This window comes from Lissotriton vulgaris, chromosome 6, assembly GCF_964263255.1.
Source record: "Lissotriton vulgaris chromosome 6, aLisVul1.2, whole genome shotgun sequence".
Taxonomy (NCBI): Eukaryota; Metazoa; Chordata; class Amphibia; order Caudata; family Salamandridae; genus Lissotriton; species Lissotriton vulgaris.
The window spans coordinates 1,505,991,421-1,506,017,657 of NC_141694.1; the positions used below are offsets into that span (position 1 = coordinate 1,505,991,421).

Sequence of the window (26,237 nt, forward strand, 5' to 3'; positions counted from 1 at the left end):
TCTGAACTCGTTCTCTCATGTAATGCAAAGGGCCCAGTTTTGTACCTACTGAGAAAAACAACTTTTTCAATATTCAAATGGAACTTTTGCAATTTTTTTCGTAAACTATACCTCAGCCTTTTTAGTCGAGTCTAGCGCAGCGCACATTCACTACACTATGGGAGGCTTCTTGTGAGCACTCTAAACGTCTCCTTGTGGGGCAGACTCCTCCCACACATTGGATTGGCCCTTGCATGTGTCTTTCAATAATGAAAGCACGCAAATGGCCAAAGGCGGGTGCATGTCCCACCTCCTTTCCAATGTTCAGTCCAACAGCGGTTTGCTCTTGGGAGCGAGCAACAGCACGCAGGGTGGCAGCTGCATTCCTCTTCGTGCATCAAGTTATTAATTGAACAGAACGCACCGCCGTGCTTTTTTTTCAAATGCTGGTTTCATTTGCCTTGGTTGTATTCCCAGATTGTTTGTGTTCTTAGAACCAAACACGCTTATCCGATAGTATTTTTAACTTTTAAACAGTTAACTATATTTTTAAGTTAACGTGTAAATATAGTGCGAACTTGACCCAAAGGGTATCAGAACGCTGAGTTGCGTTCCACACAGACTCGTTCATTTTGTTAGGCAGGGGAGAATAACTGATTTGCTCAGAATCACAGGATTTTGAGAATTTATTTATATTTATGTGGTTCTACAGAAACTTGAGAAGTGCATCTAGCTCCAGTCATCCAGCTACTTATGTGAAAGGAGAGTCTGCTGCTGTTGGTATTTCTTCTCCACTCTCCACTCTCAAACTTTCTGCTGTCTGGACTCGCGACGGAGAAAGGATCACACTGCAGCAGGTATTTTTATGGGCCCAGAGGGTGGCCTTTGCTTGTCGTCTATGAACGTACATTATAACTACTAGCTTTTTCAGCTCAACTAAATTCATACAAAAAAAATGTTACAGACAAACATCATGCAATAAAATTTGTAAAAGAAAAATGGTGTCAGTTAAATAAGGATAATTCAATAATGTTCAAAAGTAGGAGGCGCACAGCTGGTTATCAAAAAGTTACAAGAGCGTGGTGTTCTCAAATGTTTTAATGGGTTAGGTGCTTCCAACAGGTAACGTGTCCGTCCTAGGCACGTCTTTCTAAACAATGTATCATGTGTCACCATGAAACCATAGTGACATCTCTGAGTGTCGGGCACTCCTTTGGTTCTTGTGGAAATGAGACTCCAAGTATAGTTCAAGAGAGAATTTTAATCATTCATCTTGGGTTTAAGTCATTCAAATTTTCATGAAGTAAATGCATCCAAATAGATTTATCCAAATGCTCCAATGCATTTCGGGCAAGATTTACTCATGGGCCTTAGACCGACTAGTACATTTGAAGCACCCATAAGTCATAAAAGCATTGATTTATTTGAAAATCTGGTAAATCAAGACATCTTGAAATTGAACTATAACAAGAAAAAACAAAAAAACATCACACAAAAAGATCAGGACACCTTGAGAAGACTCTCTGAGAACAAAGAAATAAAACGCATCAAAGCAGACAAGGGTGGTGCCCTGGTGATAATGAACTCATCTCTGTACCATCGTAAGATGCAAGAACACATCCAAGATGAACTGACATACATGAAACTACCTGGCAATCCCACCATACAATTCAAGGAGATACTAACCAACATTGTACAAAAAGCCTATGAAAGTGGAACCATTGATGAGAAGGACAAGGAAATACTTACTTAAACCTTTTCCGAAGAGCCCCATCATTTACCCAATACCTAAGATCCACAAGAGCCTAGAGGATCCCCCTTTCAGGCCGATAGTTTCCACCGAGGGTTCATTGCATGAACCCGTCGGTAAATTCATTGATCAATACTTACAACACAGTGTCAGAAACATGCAGAGTTACATCCAAGATACTGCAGATTTTCTTCAAAAACTTGCCTGTGTGAACATCACAGTCAAGTCAAGTCAAGTCAGAGAATTTATATAGCGCACTACATACCCAGAGGGTCTCAAGGCGCTAAGAAAGGGGAGGAGGATTACTTGTCAAATATCCACGTTTTAAGTTGCTTTCTGAATGCTAGGTGGTTCTGGGTAAGGCGAAGGTAAGCGGGGAGTGAGTTCCATGTTTTAGCAGCCAGGTATGAGAAGGATCTGCCTCCCATGGTGGTCTTGTTGATGCGAGGTATCGTGGCGAGGGCTTGGCTGGAAGAACGTAGTTGGCGGGGGGGGTGTAGAAGGACAGTCGTGAGTTGAGGCATTCTGGTCCGATGTCGTAGAGTGATTTGTGTGCGTGGGTTAGCAGTCGGAAAGTGATCCTCTTATTGACGGGTAGCCAATGGAGGTCTTTAAGGTGACCAGAGATGTGTTCGTTGCGTGGGATGTCTAATATGATCCTGGCTGAGGCGTTTTGGATTCGTTGGAGTTTCTTCTGGAGTTTAGCGGTAGTGCCTGCGTAGAGGGTGTTTCCGTAGTCCAGTCGGCTCGTGACCAGAGCATGGGTGACTGTTTTCCTTGTTTCGGTGGGGATCCAGCGAAATGTTTTTCTGAGCATGCGAAGAATGTTGAAGCAGGAAGAGGATACGGCGCTGACTTGTCTGTTCATTGAGAGTGAAGAATCCAGGATGACGCCTAGGTTTCGTGCGTGGTCAGTCGGGATGGGTGCTTTTCCGAGGGCTTCCGGCCACCAGGAGTCGTCCCATGCAGAGGGGGATGTACCTAAGATGAGGACTTCTGTTTTATCTGAGTTCAGTTTCAGACGGCTTTGTTTCATCCATTCGGCAACTTCTTTCATTCCTTCGTGTAGGTTAGTTTTGGCGGTGTTGGGGTCATTGGTGAGAGAAAGGATTAGTTGAGTGTCATCCGCGTAAGAGATGATGTTGAGGTTGTGTTGGCGGGCGATGGCCGCGAGGGGGCTCATGTATACGTTGAAGAGGGTGGGGCTGAGTGAGGATCCTTGTGGTACGCCACAGATGACTTCAGTGGCCTCGGCCTTGAATGGTGGAAGGCGGACTCTCTGGGTTCTTCCGGAGAGGAACGAGGTGATCCATTCAAGTGCTTTTCCTTGGATTCCGATGTTATTGAGGCGTTGTAAAAGGGTGCTGTGGCAGACTGTGTCGAATGCTGCAGAGAGGTCGAGGAGGATGAGGGCTACTGTGTCTCCATTGTCCAGTAGAGTTCGAATGTCGTCTGTTGCTGCGATGAGGGCGGTCTCAGTGCTGTGTTTTGCTCGGAAGCCGGATTGTGAGGAGTCGAGGGATTTGTTGGCTTCGAGGAAGGCGGCGAGCTGATTGTTGACAGCTTTCTCGATGACTTTGGCCGGGAATGGAAGGAGCGAGATGGGGCGGTAATTTTTGAGTTCGGTGGGGTCCGCTGTGGGTTTTTTCAGAAGGGCTGTGAGTTCAGCGTGTTTCCAGTCTTCCGGGAAGGTGGCGGAGTTGAAGGAGCAGTTGATGACGTCTCGGAGGTGCGGTGCTATGACGGAGTCTGCTTTGTTGAAGATGTGGTGAGGACATGGGTCTGTGGGGGATCCTGAGTGGATGGAGTTCATCAGGCGGATTGTGTCCTCAGTGGAGATTGGGTTCCAGTCGTTAAGGGTGTTCACGGGGGGAGAATGTTCAGCAAATGGTAGGGTGGGTTGGTTTCCGGGTTGGTTGTCGAAGCTGTTGTGGATGTCTGCAATCTTGTTGTGGAAGAATGAGGCTAGGGAGTCGCAGAGGGCTTGAGAGGGGGTGATGTCGTTGGAGTTGGCCGAGGGATTGGAAAATTCCTTGACGATGTTGAAAAGCTCCTTGCTGTTGTGGGCGTTGTTGTCAAGTCGATCCTTGAATGCTGTTTTCTTGGCCTTTCGGATTAGTTGGTGGTGAGTGCGGGTGGCGTTTTTGAAGGCGTCCTTGGTGCTAGTGGTTGGGTCTTTTTTCCAGGCCTTTTCAAGGGAGCGGCAGAGTTTCTTGGACTTCTTAAGATCATCGTTGAACCATGAGGCCTTTTTGCTGCCAGGTTTGCTTTGACGTTTTTTCAGTGGTGCTAAGGTGTCGGCGGTGTTGGATAACCATAGGGTGAGGTTGGCGGCGGCTTCGTTTGCGTTAGAAGAGTGGGCTGGGGCGTTTAGAAGGAGCGAGGCGGAGATCTGGTCCGTGGTGATTTTGTTCCAGTTTCTTTGCAGAGTTGGTTGGAGGTGGTTGGTGGGTTTCGGCTTGTTGTAGGTGAAGTGAACGCAGCTGTGGTCAGTCCAGAGGAGGTCCGTAGTGTGGCTGAAGGAGACATGATTGCTGGAGGTGAAGATGGGGTCGAGTGTGTGACCTGCGATGTGGGTGGGGGAAGTGACTAGTTGTTTAAGTCCGAGGTTGGCGAGGTTGTCTAAGAGGGTGGCGGTGTTGCGGTCGTTGATCTTTTCGAGGTGAAAGTTGAGGTCTCCCAGAAGGATGTAGTCTTTGGAGGGGAGCGCGTGTGGGGTGATGAAGTCCGTGATGTCTTCACTGAATTTTGCGCGGGGTCCTGGTGGTCTGTAGAGGAGGGTGCCTCTGAGTGTGGTCTTGGGGTCGATGTGGATCTGGAAGTGGAGGTGTTCGGAGTTAGCGAGGTTGGCGTCAGAGCTGGTTGAGATGCGGATTGATTTCTTATGGACGATAGCGATTCCTCCTCCTGTGTGGTCGGTGCGGTCCTTGCGTGTGATCTTATAGTCTTCAGAGATGGCAATGGTGATGTCTGGGGCGGAGGAAGCGTTCACCCAAGTTTCTGTTAGGAAGGCGACGTCTGGAGAGATGGTGTCTAGTAGATTCCAAAGGTCAATGGCGTGTCTGTGGACCGATCGGGTGTTGAGAAGGATGCACTGTAGGTGGTTGGGGTCGAGAGTCTGTGGTGTGATCGTAGCAGAGATGTTGTCGGTGCCGCTGAATTTGCAGGAGTAGCAGGAGAAAGGTCCATGGGTGAGGCCAGGAGCGGCTTGGACGCAGTTGGGGGCGCGACCGGGGTTAAGGGCTAGGAGGGTGGCGGCATCGTAGGTAATGCGGGAGGGCTGGGGAGCGCGAGGGGCAGGGGGTCTGGCGCTGGGCGCGGTCCAGGCGCGGACGGGCGTAGACGGGCTTACCTTTGGCGCACCTTCGGCGCGGGTTGGGTGCGAACGCTGCGCGTAAACGCTGCGCGCGGGAAGAACTGTCATATATGGATAGTGGAGGGGGAGGGGCGAGGGCGTCTCAGCTGGGAGGCGGGGCGGGCTCCAGAGGGCGACCACAACAATCAAAATGGAGGCGGAGGGGTCAGCAGAGCGGAGCGCTTGTGGGGAAACGCGCAATACTAGTTAAATAAGCAATAGCGCTTAGAAAATGTAAAACGAGTCAAGCGGCAAGCAGGGCAGACTGCAGGAAACAATTATGAGGCAGTGAATAAAGTAAATGAGGAGCAACGATACCACGAGTCACCAGCGAAGCAGGGGAGCGACCACTCCGCTCGAGAGCAAAGCGAGTCACAGCGCGATTCAGGTAGCGGAGCGCTGTATGTGCTTAGTGGGAGGGCGTCTCAGCTGGGAGGCGGGGCGGGCTCCAGAGGGCGACCACAACAATCAAAATGGAGGCGGAGGGGTCAGCAGAGCGGAGCGCTTGTGGGGAAACGCGCAATACTAGTTAAATAAGCAATAGCGCTTAGAAAATGTAAAACGAGTCAAGCGGCAAGCAGGGCAGACTGCAGGAAACAATTATGAGGCAGTGAATAAAGTAAATGAGGAGCAACGATACCACGAGTCACCAGCGAAGCAGGGGATAACATTATGCACAGCGGATGTCCGCTCCCTATATACTTCCATCCCCCATGCAGGAGGCATTGAAGCTATGGAAAAATCCATCCTAGAGAGCAACCTTGAACCTGACATGCAACAATTTCTCATGGAACTAACCATGTTTACCTTGTATCAAAGCTATTTTCAACTTGATAACGATTGGTATCTACAGCTGTCTGGAACCTCTATGGGTAATTGCGCAGCGCCTACCTACGCTAACATCTACATGAAGTACTTTGAGCAGACACATATCTACGAAAACCCGATTTGGACTAACAACATAAAAATGTACGCAAGGTACATTGACGACGTTTTCATCGTATGGAAAGACACGAAAGAATCCTTGTCACAAGCTCTAATTGTTTTGAATCAAGCTAATGAACGTATTCAACTTACCTGGGAGATTGATAGTAAAACCATCACGTTCCTTGATGTTAGGATCACAATCACCACCACTGGTTTTGAGACAGATCTTTTCCGCAAAAAAACTGACCGAAACAACGCATTACATTTTTCAAGCCACCATCAAGGATCTTTGAAAACACATTTGCCCGCATCACAAATGCTGAGGATTAGAAGAATTCTCTAACCCTGATCAAACTCAGATCAGATTACATGAAATGGGAGAAAGGTTTCTAACCAGAGGATATCCTCCAACTCTCATAGAGAGCGCCAAGAAGAAAGCCATGGACACCCCCAGAGAGTCATTGTTTTCTAAGACTCCTCCTAAAACTACCAACAGGATGGTACTAGTTTCCAAGTTTTCCAACATGAGTTCCACATACAAACGGATAATTCTAAGACATTGGCCTATTATGAGCATTGAACCAGATTTTGGCACCACTTTCAAGGAACCACCTCTTTTTGCTTATACCCGCAGTGCCAACTTAAAAGAAATGTTGGCAATTAAACACCAGGAGAAAATACCTTCTAAAGGCACAAGGCCATGTAAAAACTGTGGGAACTGCAACAACATCATCACAGGAACAGTAGTTAACCATCCCATGAAAGGCAACCCCATCAAACTGTTTGTAAATGCCACATGCGACTCAACCAATGTCGTATACATGATCAAATGTCCTTGCGGAAAAAGCTACATAGGAAAGACCGAAAGAAAGATCAAAACTCGTATCAACGAGCATAAATCCAACATCAGACTCCAGAACACTAAGTCGAATGTGGCTACACATTTCAATGAAAACAGACATAACATTTCCCAACTAAAGTTTTTGATCCTGGAACAAGTGCGTAAAATTGAAGGAATAGACAATAACAAGCACTTACTTCAGAGGGAAATGGCTTGGATTTATCGTATGCAGACTATGAAACCAGTCGGTCTCAATGATCGCCTAGAGTTTTCATGTTTTGTTTAACTAATTGTCATTGTTTCCCAAAATGCGATTGTTCTTTGTTACTTGTGTTCTTATGGTTCAATTTAATTTATTCATTTTCCTGCGATTTTCGCGATTTTCGCCACTCTGGCAACCCTTCCAAGATGGCCACCACTCTCGCACCTTCTCGGTAGTCCTTTCTTTATTTTTTCCATCTTTACTAAACGAACAACACTTCCTGTTCCACACCGGTACCGGCGTTTGAAGCTAGTGACCACACGATCACCAGTAAGTAAGCGATTCTCTGAACTACTGGGATACTCTGCCTGACACTTGAGCTATTTAAACATTCACTGTAACTCGCCGTCAAACGCTATTCGCGTGGACCTGCACGTTATTCTATTTCACTTTGATTTTAAACTCACTCGAATGTTTGTTTCCGCTTTTCCTCTTGGTTATCGAGCAATCTATCTATTTTTGTAGTATACACGCACACAGCCACCCGTTTCACTCGACCACTGGCACGTACTCATTTATACTAATTTCACCAACTTCTTGCCTGCTTCACTCGTTTGGACTATGGTCACCTCAGCGTTATGAGCACCAACAAATAACCGGCATTTACATCTTTGTCTAGTTTTATTTTAGATTATATATATTTTGGAACTTCGTTCTCATTGCTATGTCTGGTTTAATTACAGAGGCTCCCCGATGAAGGGCTTGATATGCCCGAAATGCATTGGAGCATTTGGATAAATCTATTTGGATGCATTTACTTCATGAAAATTTGAATGACTTAAACCCAAGATGAATGATTAAAATTCTCTCTTGAACTATACTTGGAGTCTCATTTCCACGAGAACCAAAGGAGTGCCCGACACTCAGGGATGTCACTATGGTTTCATGGTGACACATGATACATTGTCAGTTAAATAAGAACATATTGCTCTATAACATACCTTAAAAACATTGCCAACACCTCTCGCTAAATACTTATAACGTCCCAAAGGCGAGACCAATTGGCTATGCCAATGCTTGTTTCTTGATGGGAGCTTTAAAGGGGAAACTAATCCTTCTGGTTTACGGCCTACCTTAACGTTCAATCTGCCTAGTAACAAAATGCCAATTGAAATATTGGCTTTTGAAACTAAGGTTTTGAAGAAGGTTAGCATGCTTAATAAACATTTTGAATATATTCCATACTTTATCTAACAGGAAGAACGCAAAGCTTTCCTTATGTAAAAAACAATGATTTAATCATTAAACCCACAGACAAAGGTGGTGGCATTGTAATTCAATCATAGAAGGCTGAAACCTTATTACAATTATCGAACAACAATAATTAAACGCCCTTGTGCACCATCCCTTGAGACTTATTCAGAAAGCAATTTTTAATATTACCTCTGAAACCAAGAACTCAGGCTACCTAAGTGCTCATGTATTTACATTTCTTAACACAAAATCACCCCGGACACCAGTCCACTATACATTGCCTATGGTTCACAAAGTCTATCTAGCCCCACTGGAAGATCCATCGTCTCGGGATGTAGTTCAGTTCTTGAACCTCTGTGCAAATATATAGGATGTTTTTATTAAAGAGCTATGTACGAGACAGTGGGTATATGATTGTACAACTTGAAGACATGTACTGCAATCCTGATGAGGAACTATTGGTATGCTTGGACATCAAGCCCTTGTACACCAATACCCTCCAGTTAGAGGGAATTCAGGGTGTTCTTAAGTCCAGATCAGGCCTGGTCATTGTCCCTACCAAGTTTATCATTGATCTTCTGACTATTTCCCTTACACATAACTATTTTGAGTTTGATGGCAACTATTATTTACAAATGAAGGGAATTCAATGGGAGCGGCATACGCCCCAAATTTTGCAATCTTCTATGTGGATGATTTCGAAAGACAAAACATCTCCCCAAACGTACCTTGGCCCTGCTCAAGGCTTCGTGGAATGCAGCTACTAGACTGATCACCGATACAAAAAGAAATGATCACATTTCTCCAGCCCCAAGAGCTTTAAAGTGGTTACCAGACGAAGCAAGAATGCAACTAAAGATTGCTTGTTTGAAGCACAAAGCCCTCCAATTCAAAACCCCTGGTTACCTGGCTCAAACACAAGAACTATCAGGTGGGGCAGACCATCAAGAAGTGCAAATTCTCTACTACTAAACATCAGACCTTTCACAAAAAGAGAACGAGGCTCTGAGCCTTCTCTGGTGTGGCACCGAAGATATGGAACTCGCTCCCACCGGTATTCCTCAGAATCCCCTACACGGCTACTTTCAAAACATGATGTAAAAATAATCCTAATGAACAAGTTCCTGCCTTAAATGACCATGGTTCGTCTGTTTTCTAAATGTCCTGATTTGCTTTTTTTTTTTTTTTTTTATTGGCCTAACATCTAATACCTAGGATTGTCTACCTTACCGTACTAAGAAATGTTTGTGCGCATCCTTGTACATTTAGATTCGTTCATTATGTTATCCTCTTACTCACTCTACAATGTTCCCCTTTACCTTGTTCTTCCCAACCATTATTGTGAAGCGCTCTGATACCCTTCGGGGTCTTGTTCATGCTATACTAAACTTTTAAAATAAATAGATCTATGACGATACAAAAAAAAATCCATATTTTGCCGATGTACGCCATTGGAGGCGTTACACTGATGGTATTTTCTTTTTTTGGCGAGGCAATGAACACAGTTTAGAAATGTTCCTCAACTGGTTGAATTCTTGGTCCATGGACTTTAACTTTACGTCACATTCCAGCAATGAAAAGATCGATTTCTTAGATCTTACGATCTTCTCATGCGAGGGTAAACTAGCAACTAGACTTTATACCAAACTCAAGGCTCGCAATACCTTACTGCAGTATGCTTGTCAACACCTGAGAGGTCTAAAAAATGATTTACCCTTTGGGCGATTCCTCCGGATTTAATGAAATTGCAAGTTCAAAAAGGATTACTTTCATACAGCGAATATTTTGGCTAAAAAAAATAAAATAAAATAAAAAAAAACACTGGAGGATCGTGGTTAGCCCCGATGATTAGTCAAAAGATCACTAAACAGGCCCAATATAATCACCGAGACCTTTTACTGACATCTTCTGTTAAATAACCAATGGAGAGAATCACATGTGTAACCACATTTGGACACAAAGCGATGCCATCACCAAACTTTTCAAAAAGCACTGACCCCTGATCCAATCAACAGATATTTCTAATGAATTGCCACTATTCCCTTTTCAAAAGAGGATGTAATATGGGTGAGCATTTGGTACGTGCTGCCTTACCCAAACCTCCTACTCCCAACTTGGTCTCGCTCTGGGGATTAAAACAGGTTGTAGGTCATCACAAATGTGGGAATTGTAGAATGTGTGACTCGACAATTCCAACATGAGAATATAGTACACAACTTAAAGTATCACACCAACTATCATTCTAAGAATGTGATCTGTGCATTATGGTGCCCTTACAATCTAATCTATGTGGGTCAAACAACTCAAAAGGTTATGCAGGAATGAACATGCATCTATGGTATCTCACTTACTTCACCACCATCATTCCCCTGATCAGATAAAATGGCAGGTGATTGAACTGACACATAAAGCATCACATGGTGGTGATGTTCAACAGATACAAAACCAGGCTGAATGGCACTGGATCTTGGTGTGACAGCATTAATAAGGTACTCAATACACTAAAGAATGCAGCTCTTTAATTTTAAACTAAAAGTAATGTGAGATCTTTACTTTTCCTCTGAATCACATTTTAGGTGCGCTGTGACAACCTCCACTAATATCTGTGTAAATTAAGGTGGAACCAACAGCGTATAAACATCCTTGAGCATTGCCATTTATTATGCACTTTAATTATGGTTTATGTTCCAAGATACATGGATAGTTATGTGCCTTGACTATTTCTGATGTACTAGGATACAAGGATTGTATACTCATTAGTGTTTACATATATAAAGGGTTGACAGTGACCTCACCCACACACATTTATGTAATGTATTATCACTTGCATCATTTTTGCAGTGATTAATACGACTATGTCCAGTTTCTCTATGGCTTATTTACATGGTATGTTGCTACTTAATTTAAGATTCCCCTTTCCTTCGTTTTTTTGGTGCGAGTTTGACTATGTTAGTACTTACACACAATTTTGGATTGTTTCTGCTTTTTTCCATTTCTGCTATTATTTTTGTTCAAACTGTACGGAATGGGTTTGCTGTTTCTCCGACACAATACGGGATCTGACGTTGGGCCAAGTCTTTCTTTTAACTTTCCCACTCGGGATTAGTGTCTGTTCATGCGGTTTGGTCACTGCTGCATCCCACCGATTCTCTGTCGGGCTACATGCATGCGGTATTGGTTACCGCCCCACTGACACCGATTCTTTTTTTTAAGTCTTCCATTGATTTTTTTCACTTTATTGCACTTTGAACCCTTGAAACATTCCCTTCATTTTTGGGATTTTTACCATTAGAACGAGGAGCTTGGTCTTTTGTCTAGCACTACTGGTGAGTAGTTCTTTCAAAGACGCTGTGATTTGTCTCACACTCATAACGCATCATTGGGGAGCGTTATGTGATCTTCACAGGATTCGTCTTAACGGTAAGACTGCTCATGATTATTTTGCTTGGATTTTTTTTTAAATTATTATTTATATACATTATGCCATATTTCTTTCTTAGAAATTAGATACTTTTGCTCTGAATTCCCACTGAGCCGGGTGGATATGTTACACTGGCCTTTCGGATAGACACATTATCTATGACATACGTCTCACTCAATCTTTCCTATTCTGGTAAGTCGTACAGTGCTAGTAATAAGTTGAATTAGCTCTCCTTAGATTAATACGACTGCGTTCCAGTAACTTGTTTTTGAGGTCTAGAATTCTGGACAAGCTCACTATTCCTAATTTGAATGCCACTCTTAACAATATACACGTAGGCTGGTTTGTGATTTATTGGCTAGTGGTGACTGTGGCTCTATACTGTTGCCTTCTTTCCACATGTTTGTGGTTTGACTTGGCTTTTTAATAATACATTTTTACTGTGTATTCATTTATTGGCATTTGTATTAAATACATAACAAAAAAAGAGAGGTTACATGTGTCTCAACAGCCACAGAGACGGAGCCATGTAAAAAGCAAGTTTGCCAACCCAATTTGGATGGATAGAAAAGCCCTCACACACCAACATAGTCAGTGTCATGCTTCATAATAGGGCCCACCTCGGAGGCAGAGTGCCTCCTCGGTGTGCTACGACGCCAGAAGACTGCGGAGCTGGTTGTGTGATAGGGCGTGCAGTGAAGAATATTAATAAAAAGTGTCTAAAGGGTATCTCAAAAAAATCTTTATTGGTAGATCCCTACACACAGGTAAAAATTGGTCTTATGTGTCTGAATTTACAGCCAAAGGTAATGAATTGGTTTAATTCAGAGTATTAGTCAGTCAACATGTTTCAGCCTGTTAAGTGGTTTTAATTTACCTAGGCATTCATCAGGACTAGTGTAACCCCGGCGGTATGGACTCTCTAATCGTCCACCCTAACCTGAGGACTTGAAAGTGAAAAGGAAAAATTGGTGAAAAAGTTCAAAAAAGATAAACGAAGGGGAAGGCAAATAGCCCAATCCCAACACTCCTGATTTAGGATGTTACCTGCACTTTAAAATATGGCGCTAACTGCACCATGGGTCTCAGGAGGGGGGTAGGAGCGTACCTGGCACATCGCCCTCAACGCTCGCCACCTGTGTCAGCACCTAGCTTCTCCTCTGAACCGGACCCCGACGATGGGTCTTTCACGTCCTCAGGTTAGGGTGGACGATTAGAGAGTCCATACCCCCGGGGTTACACTAGTCCTGATGAATGCCTAGGTAAATTAAAACCACTTAACAGGCTGAAACATGTTGACCGACTAATACTCTGAATTAAACCAATTCATTACCTTTGGCTGTAAATTCAGACACATAAGACCAATTTTTACCTGTGTGTAGGGATCTACCAATAAAGATTTTTTTGAGATACCCTTTAGACACTTTATTAATATTCTTCACTGCACGCCCTATCACACAACCAGCTCCGCAGTCTTCTGGCATCGTAGCACACAGAGGAGGCACTCGGCCTCTGAGGTGGGGCCCTATGATGAAGCATGGCACTGACTAGGTCGGTGTGTGAGGGCTTTTTTATCCATCCAAATTGGGTTGGCAAACTTGCTTTTTACATGGCTCCGTCTCTGTGGCTGTTGAGACACATGTAACCTCTTTTTTTGTTATGTATCTAAAAACCGGGGACCAAGAGTGTTCTTTAATCTCCCTGCCTCTCCCTTTGTTTATTTGTTTTAAATACACTTCCTTGAGTGTTCCCCTTTTGTTATGCATGATATCCCTTGCACAGTGTCATGCTCCCATTCATTGAAGCATCATTTTGCAGCTGTGATACCCATTTACATATTGTTTTTTCGTTTAATTTTTAGATTTATTTTCTTTGGATGTTCTCTTAAAGTGTGTCTGTCTGTCCTGATGATGACCTTAAAATAACATACGTCAAAACTGTTGACGCTCTGCTCACTCTTGGCAGACAGTCATAAGGAATTATTAACCGCATTCTTCTATTCCTGTTATTTGTTGGACTGCTTGTTTGTTTTAATTGTGTTTCTTTTTTGCCATTTGTTCTTTGTTTTAAACAGAATATTATGTTATGAATTATGTTTTTAATGTTAAATATGTGAGCACCATGTTTTGTAATTGTTGGCTTATATTTGCTATTGTTGAAAAATATATATTTTTGTACCAATCTTCTGTGTTGGGTACCCATTCTTATTTTTAAGTCTTTGTTTCCCTTAAAAAAAAACGTTTACCTTATTTGACTAATTTATTTGTATTATTAATTGCAAATGTGTTCTCCTTGTTAAATATTTTTTCCTCGCACCATTGTAGCTTTAATATTGCTTTTGAAATAAAACATTTTTTTCAATGCAGCCAGTTTTCCTTAAAGGAAAATGGGATACATTTCAAAAATAAAAATAAAAGGTTCTCTTTTCATTTTTTTTTGTAGAACGGGCTGCGATCCATGGGACGACTGCCTGCTCTGAAAATATTTTGCCAACCCCCCCCCCCCCATTCACAAAAGGGAAGGAGGGGTATTTTGCTGACGGACCCCTTCCTGTTTACAATGGCTTATCACCAATTTGAAATTGGTGGTAATCTGCAAATGTTTCGCAACCACATTGTAAATGTAAATGTATTGCGATTTATATAGCGCACATATCACCCGAAGGCATCAAGGCGCTTGCCTTGGGAACCCGTCCTGGTATTCCCCTGTAAGATAACCCCAGCAGGGTATCCACAAGGTGAAAGCCAGGCATCCCGCCGCGAGGGGCCGTAGTGGAGATTAAGCAAGCTATTGCCCAGAGTCGCAGAGTGTGAACCCGTGAGTCGAGTAGGCATCGGAAGGAGAATTATTGAGTCCGTGGAATTTTTTAGCCCAAGACCCGCCGAGGCGGGGAATTGAACCCTGGTCCAGGACCGATCTCAGCTTCCGGGTCTGCCGCCTCTAACCCCTGAGCCACACTTCTCACATTCACAGCTGTAAAACATTCATACATACCAGTGTAACTCGCTATTAGGAAGGGACTCCATTTACACACCCTTTCCTAATAACGACTTGCAAACCCTAAGTTGAGAGTCAGTAATCGGTTAATAACTTGTAAGATAGGGTTGGTACATAGGAAAATGCATTTATTGGTCGTAAAAGGCCCGATGGGCCGTTTGCGACTGGTGAAATGGGTCATACATCTACCCCTTAGTCATATGTGAATTAAAATCACAATTCATAGAAGGGGTGTGGGTAGCCCCTTTAAATCAATACACAGTCAAGACATCTATTGCTGGGTAGGAGTGGGGAGGGGGGGGGGTTGAAGATCAAGTCACTTTTTTTTTTATTTCCTACTAAAGGGTGAAAAACAACATTCAAATGAGGGTTTAGGGGGAAAGTGGTTTTACCAAGTGGAAAACTATTTTCTTCAAGCAAAAGAAAACCTTTAATGTTAAAACATTTGTATTGTATTAATGAAAGCAGATTTTTCAAACTGATGGAAAATCTGCATACTTAAGTATTAAGCATGCAACCATTTCTAGAAATGTATAGCGCGCATAGTTTTCTTGGAGTAATCCTAGAATTCTTTGCAAATTCTACTGTAATGAGAAATTTGCAGCAAACGTGAAGAATCCAGCGGAATTCATTCTCAACTTGTTTCAAAGAACCTTTAAGTAACAACGCAACGAAATTTCATTCTTGACATGTCTAAGCTATTGCACCAATAGCTTGGGTGTATAGCATCCTTAAAGTAAAAGTAGACTGATAAGAATTCTAACTAAAGACAATGTGGAAAAGAAGCAGCAAAGAATAAACCATTTATGATACCTTGCCTGCTTTTACAGTAACTCAAAATGAGATACAAGTGCATAAATAGATGCAAAAGAGTATTCTATTCGACTGGAGTCTATTATGCACACTTTAAGAAACAATATAGCATATGTTGTCACATGCTTTGTGCTGACAGTGAGATAAGAATGTCAAACCCTAAATCGCTACAGCTACACGTTTCAGCCGATAATGAGCAAATAAAAGAGGATTTGGAAATCCTCTCGCAAATCACTACGATACAGTTATAGTGACACTATTGATCCTCAACAACTAAGCAATACGCCTCCCTCCCAATTCTTCCATGCACCAAGGCCATTCACCTGCGCAGAAAGCAATTAACACCCAAGTGTACAGTTTCATGATTTTTCTGTTTGTTCCGGTAGCCACTTATATAACTGCATCACTAACCGTTTCAATATTTTGGTTCCTTATTTTTGGGGGGTCAGACCCTTCCTTTTATGAGATTTCAGTCTTAAAACGTTTCGCATGTTTACTTCGGCACCCACACTTCCCTTGCTGAAATGCAATTATTACAAGTCACTGCCTCGTGACCAAATGAGAATTAATTTTAGGCACAAGGTAACGCTACCCTATCGTTAGTCAAAGAAAATGCGTACATGGATTCTGCAGCAAAAAGAACAATTGAAAAAACGTCACATGGTGCATATTTAAAAGAATGTTCTAACAAAATGTTGAGCTATTATGTTCTGGTGCATAATTACTGAAATCGCACGTCACTTTTGTAAGTAATTAGTTAGGTATGTTTGGGAAAAAAATCAGGGCTGTAGAATGCTTAAAGCTGTTTAGATGGGCAGTTAAAGAAATCCTGCAGATGCAAAAACGTGTGTTGGGTGTGATCAGGTTTATAAGGATTGGTTATTTATCAAAGCACTCGAAAAGAAATAGTCATCCAGTTTACGATATTACAAATCACCCTTCTCATGAGAGCTGTGTGTTTAAACGACGGACGGATTCATAGTGCAGCAGCTCTTCAGACTAAAGTGCTTAGGAGCACCTGTGCACGACCTTAGCTAGGGCTCTCCCAGAGTCACAAGTAGGTGCACCTTGGTAGTGAAGGTCAGTGGAAATCACATCTTCTGGAATCTGTCGCGTACAGGGAACTGCTACTGTGGAATTTCCAAGGACCCTTCACCAGGCTACAGAGAACACCCAAACACACGCAGGAGTGGATAGCAAATGCTAAAACCCCACTCTTTATTTTGTAGGTTCCATTGTTCCCAAGAAAAGAATACAGACTAACAATATCTCTGGGTATTTGAAGAAGCCTCATCGCGCCCCATTAAAATCAGTGATGACGCGGCAAATGTATAATACAGTTGTCAATGTGCTTCTACGGTCAGTCGCAGACCTCATCAGCCCCAGCAGTGAATGGCTTGGACATGACTTGTCCAAGTAGCCTCATTCTGTCTCCCCTGCATCCGCGTTTGAAATGGCAGGTAGTGCCACATCTCAGCCCAACACAGACCTTAGACCAATAGCCGCGCCATCCGCAGACAAGGCAAGAGACTACGCACGCACATATACACGCACTACAGCACCCCGGTACCTCTAACTTCCCATCCCAAGGTTCCAAAGGAGCCAGAGTCATCCCACTACGCTTTTGGCCTGGGTGGGATAATGCCTCCTCTCTCCCAGCCAGTACTCACAGCGGTGTCGGGGATGGGGGGGTGAGGGAAAGGGGCCGCTCTCAGCGAGGTGGGGGAAGAGAAGTCTCCATGCCGGGCAGTGGTCACAGCGCCGCCCGGGCTTCGCCGTCCTACTGGAGCAGTCCCAGCCGGTTTCAACTGCCTACGAGAATAGGGCTAAGGGGCTAAGGATAGGTCTTGACTGTCACGTGACAGAGAGGACGCCCAATGGGAGAGCGAGTACATTCTGTGACGTAAGGCGGACTTCCAGGAAATCCCTGTTGTTGTGCTAGAGAGATCTTGAATGCGGCGTAGTGCGGATACTGCGAAGGGTGTGGGAAGGTGCCAGCAGGGGCGTGGGAGACATGAATTATCTATGGACAACAGCGACAAGTCTCGAGTATCAGCTCAAACTGAATTGCTAGTGCCATTATTGGAACCGGCAATCCTCATTTATATGTTTTACCGTCAAAGGTTTCATGTTGGCGTAAGGGGCACAGATTTGGAGCGGAGGAACCAAATCCTGTGATTGTGGGCAAATAAATGAATGTGCGTAAGTGGTGCTCACGTACAGTGCTCCAATACCTTCGGGTCGACTTCGCGCTGTATAAAACTGCAAGAACAAAAATAAAACATTAAAAATAACAATAGTTAATTACTTCTATACTGTGAAGACAATGCCGGTAAAAGTTAATTTTATCTGTAGCCTTAAAAGAGTAAGCATGTTTTAACGGATGTAGTCCTCAACGAAGGTTAGAAAACAGCGATGGATTTGCAACGCGGAGCCAGGGACGACACAGACGAACAGCGGAGGTAGAGGAGGGGTTGAAGACCATGGCTGGCATGTGACATTGCGGATGCCACGACATGTCATAGCGTGTCACGCATTTATTGCATAATGATTCATTTCCAATGGTGTTGGAAAAATCTGAGACCGTTCGTGTCAGTGAGTGTTTCCAAAGGATGGTATTTCACTTAGGTATGCATGCCAATATTTAAGGGCAGGCAGGTGGGCGATTTTTAAAAATATCCTAGAGAATGTCGTTTCCCCACTGACTTATTTTGAAGCAGAGGCAATTTGCCTGAATTGGGTCTGTTAGCATGTACGGTGACTAGGCCAGGGCGGTAACTTCCATTTGCGGAATTTGGGTTATTTCGCGTTCCGCGGAGAACGCAAAATTGTCTAAAATGCTGCGTTCCGCGATTTTGGGAATTTTTTTGTTTGTTTGCGTTCTCAAATGCGTGTTCTCAAGATATTTCCCCCCGAGCAAGCAAACAGCAATTGCGAACAGTGAAAAAGCATCGCGAAAAAGCACTTCTGTGTGTTCGCGGAATTTCTGCGTGTTCACAGAGATTTTTTACCGTTTTGCAGAGATTTGCGTAACACGATTACCCAAATTCCGCCCACCCGTAACGGTGGCCTGTGACCGACAATCAGATTTTTATTTTTGGCAGTTTAATAACTTAATGCAAACAGAGTTCTTAACTCTGAACAGAAAAAACAAAGGACGGTGGAGCAGTGGCGTCACTACGGTTGGTGTCACCCGCTGCTGGTAACTCATGGTGTCACCCCCTCACAAGTTACCACATGGACCTCCTCTGCTCCGAGTCTGCCAATGGACACAATTGGCAAATAACGGGACCCTACAGAATCCTTAGTAACGTTTGTAAATTTAATTTGTCACACCCCTATTTGAGGGGATAGCGAAGTCTATAATCATTGCTCCTGAGGAGGGAGAAGCCTTGCTAGCCCTGAGGAGACGGCTTCCCCCTCATTTCATGGCGAACCTGGCAGTTTAACCAGATTTAACTGGTAGATGCGTTTCTGCCAGGCAGCTCTCCACCATGGTGGAGTTGTGTGACAATGACACCGTAGTTGAGCCTCCCACCCAGGCTTGGACATCGGGGGAGCTGCTCCTACAAGCTATTCCAAATAAAGGTCTCACTTCAATAGCACATAAATGCCCAATAAAGGACAGCCAAATATAGGCCCTGCCCCCCCTTACTGTACTGTGATGGGAGTGACAGAAGTAAATGGTCTGAAAAATGATAGCTCCACAGATTCACCCCTTGTGTCGTCTTCACATTTCAAATTACAGATGGCTGCCAGTGCCAGGTCCTATGATAGTGAATTTTACAGCACATTTTTCATTACATATTAAAATTGTATCAACTTTCAAAGCACTGCAAATAGTAGATGATGACCTTAAAGAACATCAGGTTACCCACCCAGTCATATGTACCCATAGACATTCTTTCAGAGAGCATCAAAAATAAACACACACAAGTATCAGAGAGAGAACAAAGTAAAAGTGAGACCAGCCCCCACATGGTGTGTAGCGAGCAAGCGCAGTGAGCAACCACTACTAGGGGGAGTTTGGGGGGTTGACCTTCTCCCCTCCCAAGAAAATTTGGGAGACAGAAAGGTCAAAAACAAAGCATTTTTCAACACATATTAGATTGATTTAAGGTTATAATGAGTTATTGACAGTAAAATGTATTCAGAAAGTGGCAGTGGGATATGCTTCTAATAGCAGAATGTCCCCAAATACGATAAAATGTGGAAGCACAAGCCATTTTTCTCCGAGCCATGGAGTTTCTGTCATCATTCAGCACTTCTCCCTTTTCCACAACAGCAGTTCAAACATGAATGGCTAAATATCCTAGTTTGCAAAAGTTTTCTAAATAAAAATGGCTAAGCCATATTTGCCTCATATTGCAAGATCTGCAGCATGATGTGACCATTTCAACTAATACATTGTTTGAAGCTCAAACGTATCAAAAGTTAAGAAAAAATGTGACTTGTGTTGCTGCGGAGTAGATGACATAGCTCAATGTTCTATGTTAGGATTTTAACTTATAAACTGCAAGTAACAAAAGGATCGCTCTGACAAAAGCAGTAGCCCACCACCCACTGGCCAATTTACATGATTATGTGCACTTTATGATCTGCATGGTACATGTTCTTTGCAACAGGTACATTAACCCTCTGAGCTACCTTTCCATGAGTCAAATCTTCCATTAGACAAAATTCCGATCTCTCTCTAGGAAGAACATTAATCACCAGAGTCATCATGAAATTTTTGAAGTTACCGAAAATTGCTGGAGGGCAGGGAGGAGGCACTGGTTATTAAGGCTGGCTGAACTTGGTCCCCCAGTTCCAAATTCAGCAGCTCCTCTGCCCATAGTGCCACATCCTCTCCCCCACTGAACACCATACTGTATTGCCCCACTGAGAAAACTCAGACTGCCTTCAACTACAACCCATTTGTTGCCACTGCGCTACAAACACCTGGATGCGGCTCAATTACGCACTAGGCAAGAAGAGCAATATGTGGCCTACAAAACAAAAGTGACAGCATCCTGGAAAAAGCAAACAATCAAAGGGAATGCAAAATTTTGCAAACCATGTGAAATGTAAGCAGGAACAACATGGTTACCGTAACGCTTTTACACTCAGTGTTCAGAAACGAGTGCTTTTGCCTGAAAAGTTAAGGACATGACTCGGGGCCCTGAATGGACCCATTTCAATGGCCATTGCTTATATCCTTACAAAACTTAAGCAGTATCAATGGTAAAAAATAATTAATACTTAAATAATTTATTTAATTTATAATGGCAATAGCTTAAACCTTTGTAAATAACTTTGTGAAGAATATGTTCAGTGTTTTTTATTGTGACGAAAATCCAAGAACAGAAGTGAATTATTAACATCTTTTTGTGACATTTGTAATAAAGCTTGAAACATTGAGAGAACATATTTGAACCAGTGATGCTGTGGTGGTGCTGAGTGATGCTGTGGTTGCGCTGAGTGATGCTGTGGTTGCGCTGAGTGATGCTGTGGTTGCGCTGAGGGATGCTGTGGTTGTGCTGAGTGATGCTGTGGTTGCACTGAGTGATGCTGTGGTTGCGCTGAGTGATGTTGTGGTTGCGCTGAGTGATGCTGTGGTTGCGCTGAGTGATGCTGTAGTTGCACTGAGTGATGCTGTGGTTACGCTGAGTGATGCTGTGGTTGCACTGAGTGATGCTGTGGTTGCGCTGAGTGGTGATGTGGTTGCGCTGAGCGGTGCTGTGGTTGCGCTGAGTGCTGCTGTGTTTGCGCTGTTGTGAAATAAAATCCAATTGCCCTCAAGATGTAGGAATCAAAGAAATGCAGCAGGTGAGGTGGAATGGACGACATAGTGGGAGCCATGATGCCTAAGAAAGATATAGTCATGGCTGGGGCAAGGAAATATCATCGAGTATATACAGTTTGAATAATAAACAGTCGTCAATGAATGAACAAATCTCAGTGTTAGAGACCCAGATGGAGTATCAGCAAGCAGCGGAACATCAGGGCTACATGCCACAGAGAGCTAGCGGGTGTGGCTGAATTCCATATTGAAAAGCATAGGGACATCAGACAGTGCAAACGTAAAGCAGCGACGTAGCTATAAAGCATGCGAGCAAGGGAAAATATATAAGGGAGGAAAGTATAAACGGTGTGCTCAGTATCGTAGTTGTCAAGCGTTCGAAGTGCATATAGTGAGGACGCTTGTAATTAAGGATGGAGACACAAATCAAGAAACAGAGCTATATATATATCAATAGTGAAGCTAATAAAATAGCAAAACCAACAAACAAAATGCGAGCGGAGCGAAAACCAATCGTAACCTGTAAAGAGCGCATATGAGTGGGCTTACCTCAAATGACCGTCTAAGCGTATCAGCACTTCCTGAAGTGATAGGATTTGCAATCACAAGCTCCTTATATTATGCAAGCCAAGTGCGCGAAAACCTAAATTGGAAGAGGGGCAGGGAAAAACAAGCAACGAGGGTGGGGGGGAGGGGGGGAGGAGCTCACACACTCAAGCAACGAGGGGGGCAGGGTGGGAGGAGCTCACTCACTCAAGCAACGAGGGGGTGAGAGGGGTGAGGAGCTCACGCACTCAAGCAACGAGGGGGGGAGGGGGTGAGGAGCTCACGAACTCAAGCAATGAGGGGGGAGGGGGGAGGAGCTCACGCACTCAAGCAACGAGGAGGGTGAGGAGCTCACGCACTCAAGCAACGAGGGGGGAGGGGGAGGAGCTCACGCACTCAAGCAACGAGGGGGGAGGGGGGCGAGGAGCTCACGCACTCAAGCAACGAGGGGGAGTGGGGGGTGAGGAGCTCACGCACTCAAGCAACGAGAGGGGGGAAGGGGGTGAGAAGCTCACGCACTCAAGCAGCGAGAGGGGGGGAGGGGGTGAGGAGCTCACGCACTCAAGCAAAGAGGTGGGGAGGGGGGTGAGGAGCTCTCGCACTCAAGCAACGCGGGGGGTGAGGAGCTCACACACGCAAGCAACGAGGGGGGGAGGAGGGGAGGGGGTAGGAGCTCACGCACTCAAGCAACGAGGGGGTGCGGGGGTGAGGAGCTCACACACTCAAGCAACAATGGGGGGGAAGGGGGATGAGTGTCGAGTAAAGTGAAGTGTAAAGGGAATTAAATTCAGGATATGATCTTTATATATAACATACGTGAATAGTTGGATAGTTTTCATTGCAGCCCAAAGTCAATGAGGTTTACCATATGGTTTCTTTCTAAATGGTGCTGCATTCAATGTGTGCAAGCCCTTTTTGTTGGTGCAAAGTTTCTGTTTGGATTGCAGTCACGCATTGTGCAACTATAACGTTTTTTGCATGTAACTATTTGTATGACCAGTTGACTTGACAATTTAGGCAGGGAATGCCTTACTTGGAGGATTTTTGCCTACAGAGTTGGCACTGGCAAAAAAGGAACAGGCAAAACAAACCAGTGGTGCGCGCGCATCACAGAGGAGCAAGGCGGGGAATCGAAAGTAGTGGTGCGCGCGCACCACAGAGCAGGGTCGTAACACAGGCCCACGCAGCCCACGCAGTGCGGGGGGGGGCCCCAAGCTCCAGGGGGACCCTCATCTCCCAGTGACGTATGCCACCTGACATCAGAAGACAACTCCTGCAACACTCTGCCCTGGAAACAGGACACGTTTTACAGGCAACCATTTCTGTTTTTTAAAAATGTAAAATGCTTCTCAATATGTCGTATTTCCTCTCGTCTCTGGAATACATAAACCAGACTTTTGACATTAGTGTCAACCCAAACGTGAGCGTTTTTAATAGGGCACTCAGCCTCAGCCATAAGTAAAGCCCTGACATGATATTACTTGCAGAGGTTTCACGTTACGTGCCTTACATTCCGCCCCGTGACATGACTCTCTATTTTCCAACAGGAAGAGTCACTAGTAGAAAGGCGGCAATTAAACGCGGGCAGTTACGCAGTAATGTTTCTTGGGTGCACTACTTCCAGCCTGTGTGTCGCCCGTAGTTTGCTGCCCCATCATCATGTGGGACCACAGGGAGAGCACTCAGCAGAAGAGGTCGGACAGTCATCTGTGCAGAGGGAAGATCTCTAGAAATATGAGTGCCTCCACAATGCCACTCTCGTCGCATCCGCCACTCAGGTCTGTCAATTCATGTTGCTTTCTGACATTATTCTAACAAAATGTAATAATAATTACATTTTAGCAGGCTGCCTGAGCCTGCAAGTTAAGTAGAACTGTGCGCTGGTGCCGCGTCAGATTGTGCTCAAAGCTGAGTTAACTGACATTGATTAAGATCAACTGAGACCCTGCAGGACCTTGTCATGGGCCTCTTGTTCTCTTTGCATATGTACATTAATCCCCTAGGGGTGGCACCTTCCCTGTTGCCAGCAGCTGTTTTTACGGCATGCAGCGCTCACTTTTCTTACTACTTAGGGGACACAAAAAGGCCTGTCTCCTTATATGCTGCTTATGTTCCAGCAATAAAAAACCTGGGATTTCGATGTTCACTTCACAGCACATTTAGAAGCTCTGTACGTTTGAGGCCTCGCTCTGTGAGCTCAGGGATGTTTCATTTTAATCCAACAATGCAGACGAGGAATTTAGAAGAGAACAGGGGCCTGAATGAACGATGGCTACCAAAGTACTGGTGAAGAAACATTACATAAAAATACTATGAAAAATGCAGACGTTTTTATTGTGGGAATTGCAGCTAATGTAATGTAAATAACAATGCACTTGACAACTGGATTGATTAACACTGAGATACTAACAAATCCAATGCATGTTTTGTGTATTAGAGAAATTACTAAATTTACTCAATGCCTTCAACTTCAAATACAGAAAGGCATTTCATTTTTACTTGAGTGCTATGGAACGACCAAAAAGTCCTCTCAATATTTGTTAGATTATTTTTTTAATGAAATTAAGATCTTTTTGGGCCAAAGGTTAGTGGTTATGGCAGTGGTGTTTTTGTTTACTTGTGCCTCTGCAGTTTGTTGCTGGGGTACATGAACAAACCGTACTAGCCCACCACAGATTATACTGAGCAATGCAACCACTGCTGCACAAGTAGACCATAGGAGTGAGAAAGAAAAGATGTAGGAGGAATCAAGGGAGAGGACAGAACTAGGTAAGAAAGCATGAGAGAAAGAAAGTGAGAATGGAGGAGTGAGCGAGAGAAAGTGTGCAACAAAAGTAAGAAGTGAAAGTAAGAAGGTGAACCAATAAAAAGAGTAAATTGAGTGGAAAAGAGCCATATAGAAGAAACAGGAAAGTGGATGGAGGGGAGACAGATGAACAGATAATACAGGGGAGAGAATAAAAGTTAAGGAGAAAAAGCGGGTCGAGAGAATAGTGTGAGAAAGGAGAAGAATGGATGAAAGCGCAAGGAACGAGGGTGCAGATAAGATAAAGGAAGAGGAGGTGAAAGCAAACAGTGAGAGAAGTTTGATAAAGGAAGAGTAGATGAAAGAGCAAGAGAAGAGAGCGCAAGTGAGAAAAGGGGATGAGGGAAATCGGACAGAAAGAGTGGGGAGAACTAGACCAGCTTCCGTGCATCCAGCTGGTTCCGGTTAGCAAGTGTGCTGATCTCTCAAGATGGCACAAAAGGATGTGGTGATGGACGGAGCATCTGAACCAATCAAACACTCACACCCAGTCAACAGATCTAAGTTTAATCCATCACCGTTCTTAAGCCCACTCTGCCACCCCAGTTCAGACATGGCCGTATGCAAATCAGTCTGACCCTGTGCCTCATGGGAACAGTCCAGCCCGAACTGCCAAGCCATGCCTTCCCTGGACCGGAAACAAGCTTCAGAGGACCGGTTTCTGGCATTTCAGCCGTCTTCAGCCCGGCTTGCTTCAATCCAGTGGCAAAGTTAGCAAGGGACTCACGTCTGAGCAACCCTGCCAACTTATGGCGAACAAAGCGGTACAAAAGGGGGTGGTGATGGACGGAGCATCTGAACCAATCAAACACTCACACCCAGTCAACAGATCTAAGTTTAATCCATCACCCTTCTTTAGCCCACTCTGCCACCCCAGTTCAGACATAGCCGTATGCAAATCAGTCTGACCCTGTGCCTCATGGGAACAGTCCAGCCAGAACTGCCAAGCCATGCCTTTCCTGGACCGGAAACAAGCTTCTGAGGACCGGTTTCTGGCATTTCAACCGCCTTCAGCCCGGCTTGCTTCAATCCAGTGGCAAAGTGAGCAAGGGACTCACGTCTGACCATACACTGCCAACTTATGGCGAACAAAGCGGTACAAAAGGGGGTGGTGATGGACGGAGCATCTGAACCAATCAAACACTCACACCCAGTCAACAGATCTAAGTTTAATCCATCACCGTTCTTTAGCCCACTCTGCCACCCCAGTTCAGACATGGCCAAATGCAAATCAGTCTGACCCTGTGCCTAATGGAACAGTCCAGCCCGAACTGCCAAGCCATGCCTTCCCTGGACCGGAAACAAGCTTCTGAGGACCGGTTTCTGGCATTTCAGCCGTCTTCAGCTCGGCTTGCTTGAATCCAGTGGCAAAGTGAGCAGTACAAAAGGGGATCTCTCAAGATGGCATTTATTTCAATTAACTGAAGTTCCCCTCTGTAAAGCACTGCTCCTTTACCCTGTTACCTAAGTTTGAACTATTAACTTGCAATGCTAGGACAGAACTAATGGGCAGATTAGCACATATTTAGTGATTGTGCTGGCCTGTAATAGAACAGCACTGTTT

At 44.3% G+C, this 26,237-nt stretch overlaps 1 protein-coding gene across 1 annotated transcript in view; it reads right to left on the reverse strand.

Moving 5' to 3' along the window:
• GPCPD1 (glycerophosphocholine phosphodiesterase 1) overlaps nucleotides 1-17,392 on the reverse strand; it is a 941,421-nt gene extending 924,029 nt beyond the window's left edge. The window contains exon 1 of the mRNA XM_086927681.1: nucleotides 17,210-17,392. The gene's annotated coding sequence lies outside the window, so the exon portion shown is untranslated. The remainder of the gene's footprint in view (nucleotides 1-17,209) is intronic.
• Between the last annotated feature and the right edge of the window lie 8,845 nt (nucleotides 17,393-26,237).